The sequence below is a fragment of the Amblyomma americanum genome, chromosome 1 (genome assembly GCF_052857255.1).
Source record: "Amblyomma americanum isolate KBUSLIRL-KWMA chromosome 1, ASM5285725v1, whole genome shotgun sequence".
Lineage (NCBI taxonomy): Eukaryota > Metazoa > Arthropoda > Arachnida > Ixodida > Ixodidae > Amblyomma > Amblyomma americanum.
In genome coordinates, this window is record NC_135497.1 from 474,082,037 (window position 1) to 474,095,445 (window position 13,409).

At 45.2% G+C, this 13,409-nt stretch overlaps 1 pseudogene; it reads left to right on the plus strand.

Moving 5' to 3' along the window:
- Positions 1 to 10,694: 10,694 nt before the first annotated feature.
- On the plus strand, positions 10,695 to 13,010 carry LOC144116519 (uncharacterized; annotated as a pseudogene).
- The last annotated feature ends 399 nt before the right edge of the window (positions 13,011 to 13,409 follow it).

Genomic DNA, 13,409 nt, shown 5'->3' on the forward strand with positions numbered 1-13,409 from the left:
CCCCAAACGTGATGCCCGTTTGGAAATGAGGCGAAATAGATGTGTCATGTTATCTTGATTGCATCATCACTGGCTGGAAGCCGTCACTCAATCTTCTATGCACTACACACCACCACTCATTCCACTATACACCTGTACTCACATACTACTCAAAAAGATAAAACGGAATTTCTCACAGCAAATACCGCCACAACGTTTTGAATTTTACCCACCAGAAAGTCAGCAATGAAAATATTATCAAGACCCTGAGGCAAACAACTAAATTTCACAAGACTCACCACCTCATTTATGATAGGGCATCTTAGTCAAAGCATGCATTGCCCCTGCCTAATGTTCTCTAACAGGCCCAACTACATGCTTGCTAAGAATAGTTGCTATAAACGTGGAACTAACAGCAGCCACGCTGACAAAGACACACCTCAGCAAACACTGTTGGCACTGCATCTCTCATGCCCCAATTTTGTTTTTGAGATGCAAACATATACATCTCATTACTATCATTCTAGAGCACATTCATGGTCAAATTTCCAGTCCCATAAAAAACTAACTTCTAAGAATGAGATAAAATGAAAGAATAACCATAATTATGGTGCTATTCCTTGCTTACAGCACACATACCAAGGGGCCCACTAGAAGTACTTTCCAAGCAGCATAACCAACTTGCAAGTAGTATGCAATTCTCTGACTACAAAAAACAAGAAGTGTTGCTCAACCAACTCTGTTCATCATCCTACGCAAGGCTTTTATGCGAATGAGGTGAAGAAAATTTCTGCGACCATTTCGAATCCACATGGTTGCATCTCGACAAAACAGATAACATTTTAATGCCATAAACTCATTATCAACCAGTGAAGAATTTCTACTTGTGGATGATTTTGCTATTACGAAGCAAATCAACAGGTGATGTCACTATATTTAAACACATAACTGCCTTTTTATGTCACTATTAAAGGAAAACGAGATGGGACCACTAAGTTGTGATAGATTGATAGATTAACATCTCAGGATGATGACAGTCAGAAAATTGCCTCCAAGTGAAGCACCTGTGGTAACACCCCATGCAGATTCAAGAAACTGAAGCTCGTGGCGTGTCCGCTTCGCCAGCAACAATTGGTTGAGTGATTCGACGCGCAGCCTTAAGTCTATTTTGACATCAGTGCACATCTAACATTGAAATATGAAGAAAGCAGTGTGGCAAGAGCAGTAAAGAATGTGAAATACATTATAAAAACAGCGCAAACCAGATGATGGACAGAAAGATGAGACACGAATATCACTACAGAGACTTTCATCTTGCATTCTGTGCATCCACCCTGTGTGCAACCATGCTATGAGCATGTTTAGAATTGTATGCTTGCAACAGATTTACACTCTGTTTTGTTTGCTCGGCAGACAGTCAAGGGGTTCAGTTCTCGGTTAAGCCTTTAAACTGGCTTCTTTCCGCGCGCTTGTGGCATTCTCAAATTTTAAAATGTATTGTTTTCTCCTGTACGGGCACGCTATGAAGGATAAAATCCTCACCATTGAAAAGGTGGTACGTATGCATAAACAACCAAACTCGCGAGTCTGTGATGAACCAGCGCCGGAGTCCCCAGAATACTTGAATTAGGCAGTTTCCTGAACTAGCTTGGTCAAATCATTATGCTCACTCTCATGAAATGTGGAGCGGTAACAATAAATGAAAAAAATAAAGGATGCTGTACTCACTGCCTCATTTGTAGTTAAATACCTGAACCGAGCATTCAGAGAAAGGTGAGCGTGTTTTGGCAGAGCTTAAATGCCACAGTCTCGTCTGCACAAGGCCATATGAAATGGCAGGCACCATGCCGGGATAATGCTGGCAGGTAGGCGAGAGCCAGCTGGTAGCCGCCAGAGTCATTTGTAATAATGCGCTCTATGTTCCTGCCATACTTAGCTGGCAGACCTGAGTCAACGAGGGTTTTCTTTCCCCACAGTCGTCACTGGATTACTAGCTCTTCCATCCCTCAGAATCGTAAACCAGCTTAGTTTTTTGAACCTCCACAACAATGCTTTCGGCCGTGTTTCGGGCCATCTGAAGTGGCGCCTCCGACTAGCCAAACACCATAATGCTGAATTCCCATTTCGGGGTGCAGTAGTGACATCTGTTATGTGATTTCGCAGACCATTTGAATGCAGGAATATTTTATTTGTGGCTTTCTTGGCAACACAGCAGACTTGCGCACAGAAGAAACTTTGGTAATGTTCCCGAAACACTAACTAACCAGTCTAGCTTAAAGGGGCCATGATATGGTCGTTCTTCATGTTGCAGTTTTGAGCTTCAGTAACTAATACAAAAGCTTATGATTCAGTTTTCGAAATTTGGTTGCCCTGCATATGTTGTATATTCCAAAATATGCGATCGAATTGAGAACGAGAAACTCCTCCCACCGGCAGCGACCGTCATATTGAATGCGCTCGTGACGTCACTAGGGCATACATGGAGCATCGTCGTCTGCTCTCGTTGCTGCATTGTGCGCAGCGAGGTCTCTTGTCCCTTTATTTTCGTGGGCGATCGAAGTAGCCGTCATCTCCCATATATGTGTGACTGCTGCCGCCAAAGCGTTAATAATAGTAACGCAGTTATTCTTCGGTATAGGGTACGGTTACACTAGGCCGATGCTACGGCGATCGGTTGGCTGGTCGGTATGCAAATGCCATCGCTGACGCACTAGTCTGTCAAGCTAGACCGACGACGACGCCAGCAGGACCAACGACTCCGTATCGCAGTAATGTAAAAAGAGTGAACGTAGTAGGAACTGGCAGAGTGTGGTTGGGGCTAGTTGATATGACATATTTTTATAAACTTAAGAACTTTAAAACTTATTGGACCGGATGCTAGCCACGGCGACATACGCGCGATGTTCGTGCACGAGCGAAGATGTGCTTTTATTCGGTTCCTGCGCATAGAACCTATCGGCGAGGCAAGCGACACGGACAGAAAACGCCGCACGACGGTGCCACTCATCGCTGTCGCCTAGGCTTGTGCGGCCGAGCGAAAGCTTCACACCCGGTGAATAGACGGCCCGAAAGAGCGCTTGTGTACCTTATCCACATCGAAAAAAGCAAACCGAGCGGCTGCATTTCATAGCTTAACACTTTCTTACTAATCAGTGAGGAACTTTTGCCATAATCTTGAATTTCGGTCGACGGTGGACCGCCGGCCCCTTTTGTGACGAGGCCTAGCGAGTACGCAGGATTCGTGTGTGCGATTTCGGCGATTGCAAAGAGCGAATTCGCGAGTTTTAGCACCTTAAATAGCTGTTGAGCTTAGCTTTGGCTACAGTGCCCTCAAAGCGACGACTGCCTACATCGCAGGGTGCGAGTACAATAAAGGGGAAGTGTCGATATGTGACCCGGTGTTCACAGCATGTGCTGAAGGCAGCCGACAGAAGCCGTCGGCGTCGACTGTGGACAACAAATCTGGTAGTTTTCATTAATTCAAGTAATGTCCGAACTTCTCTTTAGCTAAAGCGTTTTAAAATCAACATACTGATGACATAAGAGGAAGCAGATGCATTCAGCGGGAAGCGCCGGTCCTATGCGAGGCGTTTCCCAAGCAGGCGATATAGAATCAGCGGTGCTTATTGCAGTGTTATCACAGTGTGTAGACGAGGAAAGCTACAATTTGCGAGCAATACTACGTAATATTTAAGATAAGGATAGCCGACTTTGAGTTTTATGCCAAGCAGTACTGTTTGCGCAGAGCTATGTAAACAATCCCAGCGCGGGGCTACAGTTGTCGTGATCATCGCATTCCTAGGCCGCAATGCGCACGCACAGTAAACGCTAAATGATGTACTATCATTTTCAAGCACTCATCTAGACGGCGGCGACCATTCATCGGTGTGGGCAGTGAAAACATTCGAGTCGCGTAGGGTTTTGCAAGCGGCTTGGTTCCTGCAAAAGGGTTCTATGAGCCGAAGGGAATGTATGTTCAGCTTACAAATGCACACATGCAGCGGGAAGTTGTCTCATTCGGCACTTTTCACTGCTCCTTTCGTGCCTCAAGGTTACTCCAGTGCCACTTTGTGATAGTTTGAGTTTAATTATGAAGCCGATGAATAGCGGACAAGAAACTGGTATCCAGGTACAAAACGACGCGGCTTTCACGGCGCACATCGGCGAAGGCATGCAATGCATGGCACGTGCCGCTTTTCGCATACGAAAGCACTCGACTGCTCAAAAGAAACCACACTCATAACATAAAAATAACTTGTTTATGAGCGTAAATAATAAAGTAGGGGTCCATCGATTTCTGTTTCCTCAACAATCAGAAAAGGGGTGCCACGAGCAAGTATGCTTTCCTAAGGATTTCTCAGCTAGCGTACTAAGCTGACGGCTTCCGAAAAGAAAACACTGAAAATGTATTTTATTTGAATAAGCTCAAAAAAAAAGAAACGTTTTCGAGCGACCGCCGTCTATGATGTGCATGCAAGCACCTCAACAGCGCGCAGCAGACAACGCGGGGTGCGCATGCCCTTCTAACGTCAGCGATCAGAGGTTGCCAGACCAGCAAGCAGTTCGCAGAAGAAACAGAAAAAATTCGTTTTCAAAATATTTGCTGCACAGAATCAACTGAAAGTTGGGGGACTTTTACTAAACGAGTTGAGAATTAAATGCGATAAGCAGGGTATGCATGAAAATAGGCTGTCAAGGCCGCTTTAACTTAGTATTCCCATTCAGTGTCTCTTTACAGACAGCTTGTGCACACTGAGCATAACTCTATTATTTTTCCTGAATTCTCAAATAATTGCTGGACTTCCAAATGTAATCTGCAGCAAGAGTTGAACTCACAGATTACTGTTACATACAAGGTCTTTAATGGTCAAGGATTGATAAAACTTCCAAAGCTAGCATTAGTCCGCCGGCCAGGCTTCAGGTACCCGATTTATTCTTAGGCTACAAAGGACATTATTGTCAGGAAGGCCTGATAAGCCTCCCACTGAGGCTTGACTGGAGCCCATTAGAATAAATTACGAATACTGATCATACACAGGCTGCTTCCTTTCCTTTGCGCATCTCCCCACTCGCTTGTACTTCAATCTTTCAATCCACAATGGAGCACACAGCTAAAATAGGCAAGCAAATACATAAGATGCACTACGAAATATTCGAAAGCAAAGAACAGAGGAAAGAGCTGCTGCTAATGACACTTTTCCTGATGCAAGGTCGGCTTTGGCCAAACAGTACCATGCTACAAAGTTGTTTTGTTTAATGAAAGTGACTGTTTACTCAAAGTGGGAAGCCCCCGGCCAGAGGAAAGCTTTTACCCACTGTATCAACAACAGGTTCCCGGCGTCACTAAGAATTGAATGCCACACTTCCCACATGTGAAGCAGATGCTCCAATAACTTGGCCACTGAAGTATTGCAAATTGACAGACGGATACCTGAGCACTTTGCTGAACAGCTTCATGAGCAGCTTCATCAAACACATGCTTCGGCCACCGGATCCTTCGCTTGTTCAGTTTTTTTGCCAGTTCTTCTGCCGTTGCTGCATTATAGACATCTCAATTAAACATAATACTCATGAAACAATACAACATATGAACAAAGCAGTGTACAATTAGCCGAACAATTTCAAGTATTATTGTCAGCAGTGGATTTATATAATACATGCTGGAGCAGCTTTCCGTTCTATACATGAGTGATGCCAGGTTAACCTCTACCTTGAAGAAATAATTTGTGCCTATTAAGAGCTGTCCAACATCAGAATTGTGCATGCTTGAAGTGGTAATTAACATGACAAAGCTGTGATTATTAATAACATAGTGTATTTTGCATACAGGTCACAATAAGTCTGCACAACAGACCAAGAGTTTTCATGCTGCTGGAAGTTGTGCTGATCACAGATCACAACTTTATGTTCTTGACTGCATGCATAGACTGATGAGATACTAAGCCTGATCATGGTGTTCTTAAAACTTCTGCAGGCAGAGGCATATAGGAGGTATTCACGTGACGTCATCCACAAGGGGTGCTAGCATCTGGCGCGGCATTCACCATGTTCACAGTCAAGTTCACTGCCACTGCAGCCAGCCGCAGCATTGAACTGCTTGCAAGTTAAATGTCGCTCGCGTCTCATAGTAGACAATTTCTATCTTACGTGGAAACACATTTGACACAGTGGATACACAGTGGTGCTCAATAAAAAAAGGAGCATTTTGACAGGACAAAGAAAGGAGAGGACAGGAAGGGTGCTACATTTAAAACTGAATGAAAATGAACACCGAAAAAACATCCCATCACTAAGCAACAACATGCATGCACAAATCTTCAAAGAATGCAAAAAAATGACAATGATAACCTAGCAATCCGCCAGTAACAGAAAATGGAAAACAGAGACATAGAAAAAAAGAGAAAAAGGAGCAAAAGCTAATGAAGACTGAACCATGAACTGCATGAAAAAGAAAATAGTGGACACCCTAAAAAGATTCCACTTGGTGAAAACAAACGTATACGACCGAGGAGGCGCAGGTGTGGTATGCGACGTGCAGGACAGCTGCTGCAAGTTGAATTCACTAATGTCGAGGCTTGTCTTGTGCATTGCTTGAGTTTTCAACAGGTCAAAAAATTAAACCGTACAAATCTCTGATATCATGCAAATATTTGATAAAAAGACGTGCGTGAGACTGCAGAGGACTGGAGTGCCACTTTTTGAAGGGGTAAGTAATTTGCAACGTGCCAGCTCAGTTAGCTAGTAGCTAGCTTGTCATCTCTATCAACTGAAAGTAGCATGGTAATGCTCAAGCTAGCGGAATCGCTGCACATGGCATTGCTGTCAACCATGGTCCAGGCCATGTGCATTTGAAGCAGCTTTATGTTGCGACAATCAAAACTGCAAAACATTCTTGCTAGGTCTGCTGTTCATGCTGTGAGCACATTACAGTTTTTGCTTCACTGTTCTGTCACATAAATAAGGCAGGTATTATGCTTTGACTTTCTGCTGAAACAGCATATGTTGAGCTTCAACAGATTTTGGACTACAGCTGATGGGAATAAGATTTTCTGTGCTGCTAAGTTTTGTAATTGGAGCTGGTAATCATGCCCTCTTTATCAATGTTGTGTCCCGTGTGAATAGCAGACAGGACCAACCGATACAAAAAAGCTTCAAGTCGTGTACATTCTTACGTGTAACGCAGCTTGCTAATTTGGCTCTCTAGTTGCAGTACAAGCTAGGGCGGCTGCCTAAAAGCAACACTGAAAGGCAGTAGTGTGGCTTGATGGGCTTGCACATTTATAGTTTCGAAAAACACAGCAGCGCAGCAGAAGACGAAATAGCGCCCGTGGTGTTTGTCTCTGTTCTTTGTGTTTTCATCTTCTGCTGCTCAACAGTGTTTTTCAAGACTGGGAGGCAGTGCGGCTATACCACGGCAAAGAAGAACTCTGCTGCAAAGTTCATGTACTAGAGTATTACACACAGAAAGTGGACGTTGATGCATTTGAAAACGTGCAAAATGTTCGGATCACAAACAGGTGTCTCACGGTATATTTGACACTTTGCGAACTGGCACAAAACGGCCCCAAACAATGCACGCTAGCCGCAGCGACGCTCGACCGCTTGGTAGCACTGCTTCAGTGAATACCTTCTATAAGAGGCATGCACGAAAGACGGAAGCGTGATGCTATGTGTTGAGCAGCCATCTTGTATTCATTAGCCGATGCCCACTACACTCGCAGCAGCCGCTACAGCAACATGCTGTGCTGATGTGTTACAAATAGCCTAACTGTTAGCAAAGAGAATGGCTTCAGTTTTTACATATTATGCCGTGACACTATCTGAATGTGATAGACGACGTTATGGAGCGAAAACAAATACAACTGGGATGGACCTTTTCACACTGTAGGCAAGCGTCTGCGTCCAGGACATAGGCTTGTGTCATGCATGTATGACATCAAATAGTTCTTGATGTTAGAAAAAAAAGCTTCATTACTCAAAAGCAACTGAAGTTGTGGAAGGCGCTGAGGCTTACAACTTGTAATAAGCGGCTGGGTGCGCGAGCTGTCAGTGAAGGAAGTGTCGGCTGACCTCGTAGTCATGATAACAAAGGCTAGGCGGCTTTTTTTGTACCTTAACATGAGCTGATCGTGCATTTTATTTGCAGGTAAATCGTGTGCAAAGACAGAACCAGGCTCTGCTAACTGCGTGGGTGGTGGCCAAGAGCGGAGGTTATGTAATCGCTGCACACTGCACCTTCATGACAGGGAATGGCAAAGCCTGTTATTATATTGCTGCATCTTTTTCTTCATCTAGCATGGCGTGTGTGCGCACCTAGAGTGTTCTTGCACCGACAGCGCGAACACCTGACTTCAAGCCCACGTATGAAAAGTGGAAGTCACATTCGATGCACGCCATACACGATGAAGAAAAGGATGCAGCCATATGGTAACAGGCTTTGCCATTCCCTGTCATGCAAGTGCAGTGTGCAGCGATTACATCGCCTGCGCTCTTGGCCACCACCCACGCAGTTAGCAGAGCCTGGTTCTGGCTTTGCACATGGTCTACCTGCGAATAAAATACACAATCAGCCCAAGTTAAGGTGGAAAAGAAGCCGCCTCACTTTTGTTACCATGACTATGGTGTCAGCCGACGCTTCCTTCACTGATGGCTCGTGCACCCAGTCGCTCATTACAAGTTGTAGGCCTCAGCGCCTTCCAAAACTTCAGTTGCTTATGAGTAATGAAGCTTTTTCTTAACATCAAGAATTAGTGGATGCCCGAAGCAACCACGCATGGCCACAAGCCAATGTCCTGGATGCAGTTGCTTGCCCGCAGTGCGAAAGGGTCCAGCTGTTTGTTTTCTCCTAGTAACGCTGCCTATCATATTTGGATAGAGTCGCTGTGTAATCTCCAGTAACCAAAGCCATTCTCTTTGCAAACAGTTAGGCTACTTGAGCACGTCACTAACAAGTAGGGGTTCGACATTTCAGATAAAACCATAATAAACCAATAAAAGTATGCCGATTTCAGTTTTCGAAAAACGTCAGTATTCTCGGCATGCAAGGTACAGATAGCTGGCTGTTGAATGCGAGTTACACTCTGCCAAAGCTGAAATTAAGTAAGCAGGAAGCCAGGGGCATGGTGCAACAATGACGTTGATCCCTTTCTCCTTGCCCATGGGGGACGAAATTTCCTCAATGCGTTCTGCATAGCAATGGGTTTGAGACCCCTGCTTGAAGTGAAGGGAGGACAGGAACATAGAATATTTGTTTGTTAGTGGTATCTGACATTGTGCGCTTGTTGTCACAATATGGTTTATGGTTTATCAGGGTTTAACATCCCGAAGCGACTCAGGCTTTGAGAGACGCCGTAGTGAAGGGCTCCGGAAATTTCGACCACCTGGGTTCTTTAACATGCACTGACATCGCACAGCACACGGGCCTCTAGAATTTCGCTTCCATTGAAATTCGACCGCCGCGGCCGGGATCGAACCCGCGTCTTTCGGGCCAGCAGACGAGCACCATAACCACTCAGCCGCCGCGGCGGCTTATGTTGTCACAATACGTGCAGTGCGCCCTCCCTGATGTGTTAGCTTGTCCACTCACGCATGTTATATCTATGCTCATGGCTCAACACTGCACATTTGTTGATCACGTGTTTCTTCTTATGTCTCTAGAGTAGACGAGTACAATAGGCTGACTCAGCAACGTGCGTGGTCGGGTGGGAATGACTACCGGAAAGTTGAAGCCGCGCAAGACCTGCAAGCAAACTGTACCCCGATAGCGACTTGTGATGAAGTGACAAAACCGCTGTAATCATGAATGCTAGCGACAGTCTGTTGCGGGTTTTCTCCAGGAAAAGCCCTGCCCGACGAAATTGCGAGGGCAAACAGCCTATCATTTTCTGGTCTCTCCAGTTCTTGTCACGCCCGCCTGCACTCGCGAGGGGTACCCTCAAAGGCAGCTGTACCGCATGCACTAGCGTCGCGCGCGCTGCGATAGTTTATAAATTTGCACACCTTCTACAATCGTAGCAACGCGCCTGCTTTCCGGATTTCTTAGTGTGGACAAAAATATTGTTGTCACTTACCAGCCAGTCCTTCTATGTCGCCAGGATAATAATCTTCATCACCGCCATCCGGAGCGTCTTTGTCCCGCTCCAACTTGTCCAGTAGACCAACTTGTTTTTCGCAAGTCTTTTGTGGATTTTGGGCAATAATCTTTAATTAGGCTGACTGGCACGACGGCCTTTTCACCGTCTTTATACAGCACGTATGCTAGCAACGGCTCCATAATAAAAAATATTTTCGTATGCTAACAAAGCAGCGCCGCTAGGGATCCAAAAAAATTGCAGCTAATACCTAACACAGCTACGATGGCTAGAAGCTTTGGATACTTTTGGCTTGTTATGGCCATGCTTTGAAAAGGCAATTTTTTTCTAGCGCGCACGCGGAGCATATTTTAATGAATACTTATAAACTTTACAGTTCTTTTTGGGTAGAACAAAGCCGACTGCAGGTACCCAGTGAACCTCAAATTGCTACAGTGTTTTGCACAGCGCATTTCGTGGTTGTATCCGGAGGGCGAAAGTCAAGACAATCAGGACTTCAAGAGTCAAGACCGATAGAGCAGTGGTCACTTTGTTGTCACCTTTTGCTGCTATTTTGTTCAATTTCTTCCATTATAGTTTGGTATTTTTTGCCTGTCTGTTTCATTTAGTTTTTCTTAGACTACTATGGATGGGGATGTCACCAAGAAACGACGGAAGCGTTATTTCTACAAAGACGAACCGTTTGTTGTCCCGAAGACCACACTTTACAGGAGGCAGCAAGAAGTGCGGCTTCGCGCTCAGCATTTTGCCTCATCGACGTCAGCTGCCTCAGCTGCTAACGACGGAGATTTCCACGGCGGAGGCGTTGTGGGCGATTTGCTGAACCTTCCAAGTGGCGAGCAACCAGCAGCAGAACAAGCGGAGCAGCCAGCCTCGCCTACTTTGAGTGCCCACGATGAGCAGGCAGGCGGCAGCTCGTATGTCGATGACGAAGATTTTTTCCAAACAGACGACTTTGACCGGCTTGGCGAAACACCCGAAGAGAGCAGTTCTATGTCGGGAGAAACCGAAAACGACGACGGCGAATGCGAGTTTCTGGCATCGGACTTTGTCGAGCTTGAGGCAGCAACACTTCCGGGCTCCACAACGACAAAGGCAGCCGCGATCGTAATGATTATGGCGTTTGTCGTCACTCATGGCCTTACCTGGGAGGCCCTGAATGATCTGCTGCGCCTTATAGATGGCCTGTTTTGCTTTAAAGGTGTACTTCCACGTTCAAAGTTTGTGTTCCGAAAGCTTTGGTCGTCACGCAAGGCAAAGCTGGTGAAGCGGTTTTTTTATTGTGACACCTGTGGCAGTGTGCTAGTGTCGGTGCCCGGAATGTCATCACTGAGGTGCCCGGACTGCGAGTTCAACACGAAACTTTCTGTTCTAAAAACTAGGGGACATTTTTTCATCATTTTAGATATGAGAGAACAGGTGAAATGTTTGCTTGCAAAATCAAAGGCAGTATTGATTGAAAGACTTGTGAACTTGAAGGCAGTCATTCAGCAAGAAGGAGCAGCGCTGTTGCAGGACATCACAAGTGGTTCTATGGCCGAGGAGTTGAGGAAGAGCGGCAAAATTGGCTGAATGGACCTTACCATCACCATCAACACAGATGGAAGCCCTGTATTCAAGTCATCGTCATCATCTGTGTGGCCAATCCAGTTTTTGATCAATGAGTTGCCACCTTGCTACAGGCTAAAGAACTGCTTGATAGGTGGGCTGTGGTTCGGACAGTACCCATACATGAGAACCTTCTTAACCAAATTTGTTGAAGAGATCAATCAGTTTGGCAAGATCACTTGGAAGGCAGGTCATACAGTGCTTTCATCAAGGCTTTACGTACTGTGCTGCTGTGTGGATGCGCCAGCCCGAGCATCTGTGATCAACATGGTCCAGTTTAATGGTCTCTTCGGCTGCCCTTGGTGCTACAATTGTGCCGAGTTTCACGAAGGTATGGTTGATCAACTTTGTCATTGCATCTGGCTGAAAACTTGTGCATTTTTGTTAACTTAGCGAATATGCTTAATAATTTCATATCGTAATTTTGAAAAGCTTATAAAATGGCCTGAAATGCATTTAGGGTGTTCTGACTCAGTTAGCTACGACCAAAAAATGGATAAGTTGAAGTGATGTTCAAATACTGCTAAGGAAAAACGTTGCATTTGCAGTGTTCAATTTGTATCAAAGTTGTCAGTGCACTTTGTGAAAGCTCTGGCTGCACCGAAATTTACCATTAGAAACATGTGATGTAGATGTGCCACACTTATCCGTGACCGCAGATGTGAGGTGCAAAGTATTGAAGGCGGGCCTAAAATTCCCCATCTAGACACATCATGCGAATGTCACGTGAGAGACTTATACTGAGCAAGAGTACTGTCATAAGCAAAAGTAAGGGCTGTCAGTCTGCATTACAAACCAAGCTGCACTGTATACATGTGGGTGCTACCTGACGAAGTGCTCCTAGTGTCAAGATTGGCACACTGCGACGTTTTCAACAATATGAGCGATTCGTCAGGCAGCGCCAGCATGCAGTGTGGCATACGGTTCGCACCATGGACTGTTGGATCGATTACTTTTGCTCATAATAGTTTAGTGCATAAAACATATGCAGGCATTGCTTAATTCCTGTAGATTCTGCTTTCTGCAGGCAAATAATCGAGCATGCACACTATTTCTCTCCTTTCAACAGGGGCCCAAAGGTACATGAGTGTTACAGTCGGTGAGGAGCGGACCCCAGGGGAGATGTCGAAAGACATGGAGTTTGCGGAGATCAAAGATGCTGTGATTGGGCTTAAATGGCAGTCACCACTGAATCACCTGAAACACTTTAACATTGTGTTTGGCCACACAGTGGAGTATATGCATTGTGTGCTCATTGGTCTCACGAAATGCCTTACTGACCAGTGGTTTGATTCAGCAAACTCTCAGCGACCGTTCTACATTGGCAAGTAGCGGAGAAAGTAAAAAGGCTACACTTCTACACGTTATAGCACTAAGTAACCTTAAAAAATTTTCCAATACTCTGTACTGCATTGCTGAAGGGTACATTGACCTAAAATAAGCATAGGAAAAAAGAGATAACAAAGGTTGTTGCTGGCTGGTACTCCTTAACCCTTTCTGGTCGTACCTCGGGCATCACCCGACAGTGGAAAAGTGTGCGTGTGGTTGGTATAGTCCGGCATGGCTCGGCACAGTGCTTTAAATAAATGTTTATAACAAAGTCTTGATATGGCACTCTTTATAATTGCGAGGAGCTGGAAAGACCAAAAGAATACTGACCATTGCAGGAGTCAGTGGGGAAGCTATACCTGACCAGAAAGGTTTAATTAACTGTTGCCGTTTAGTTCAGCT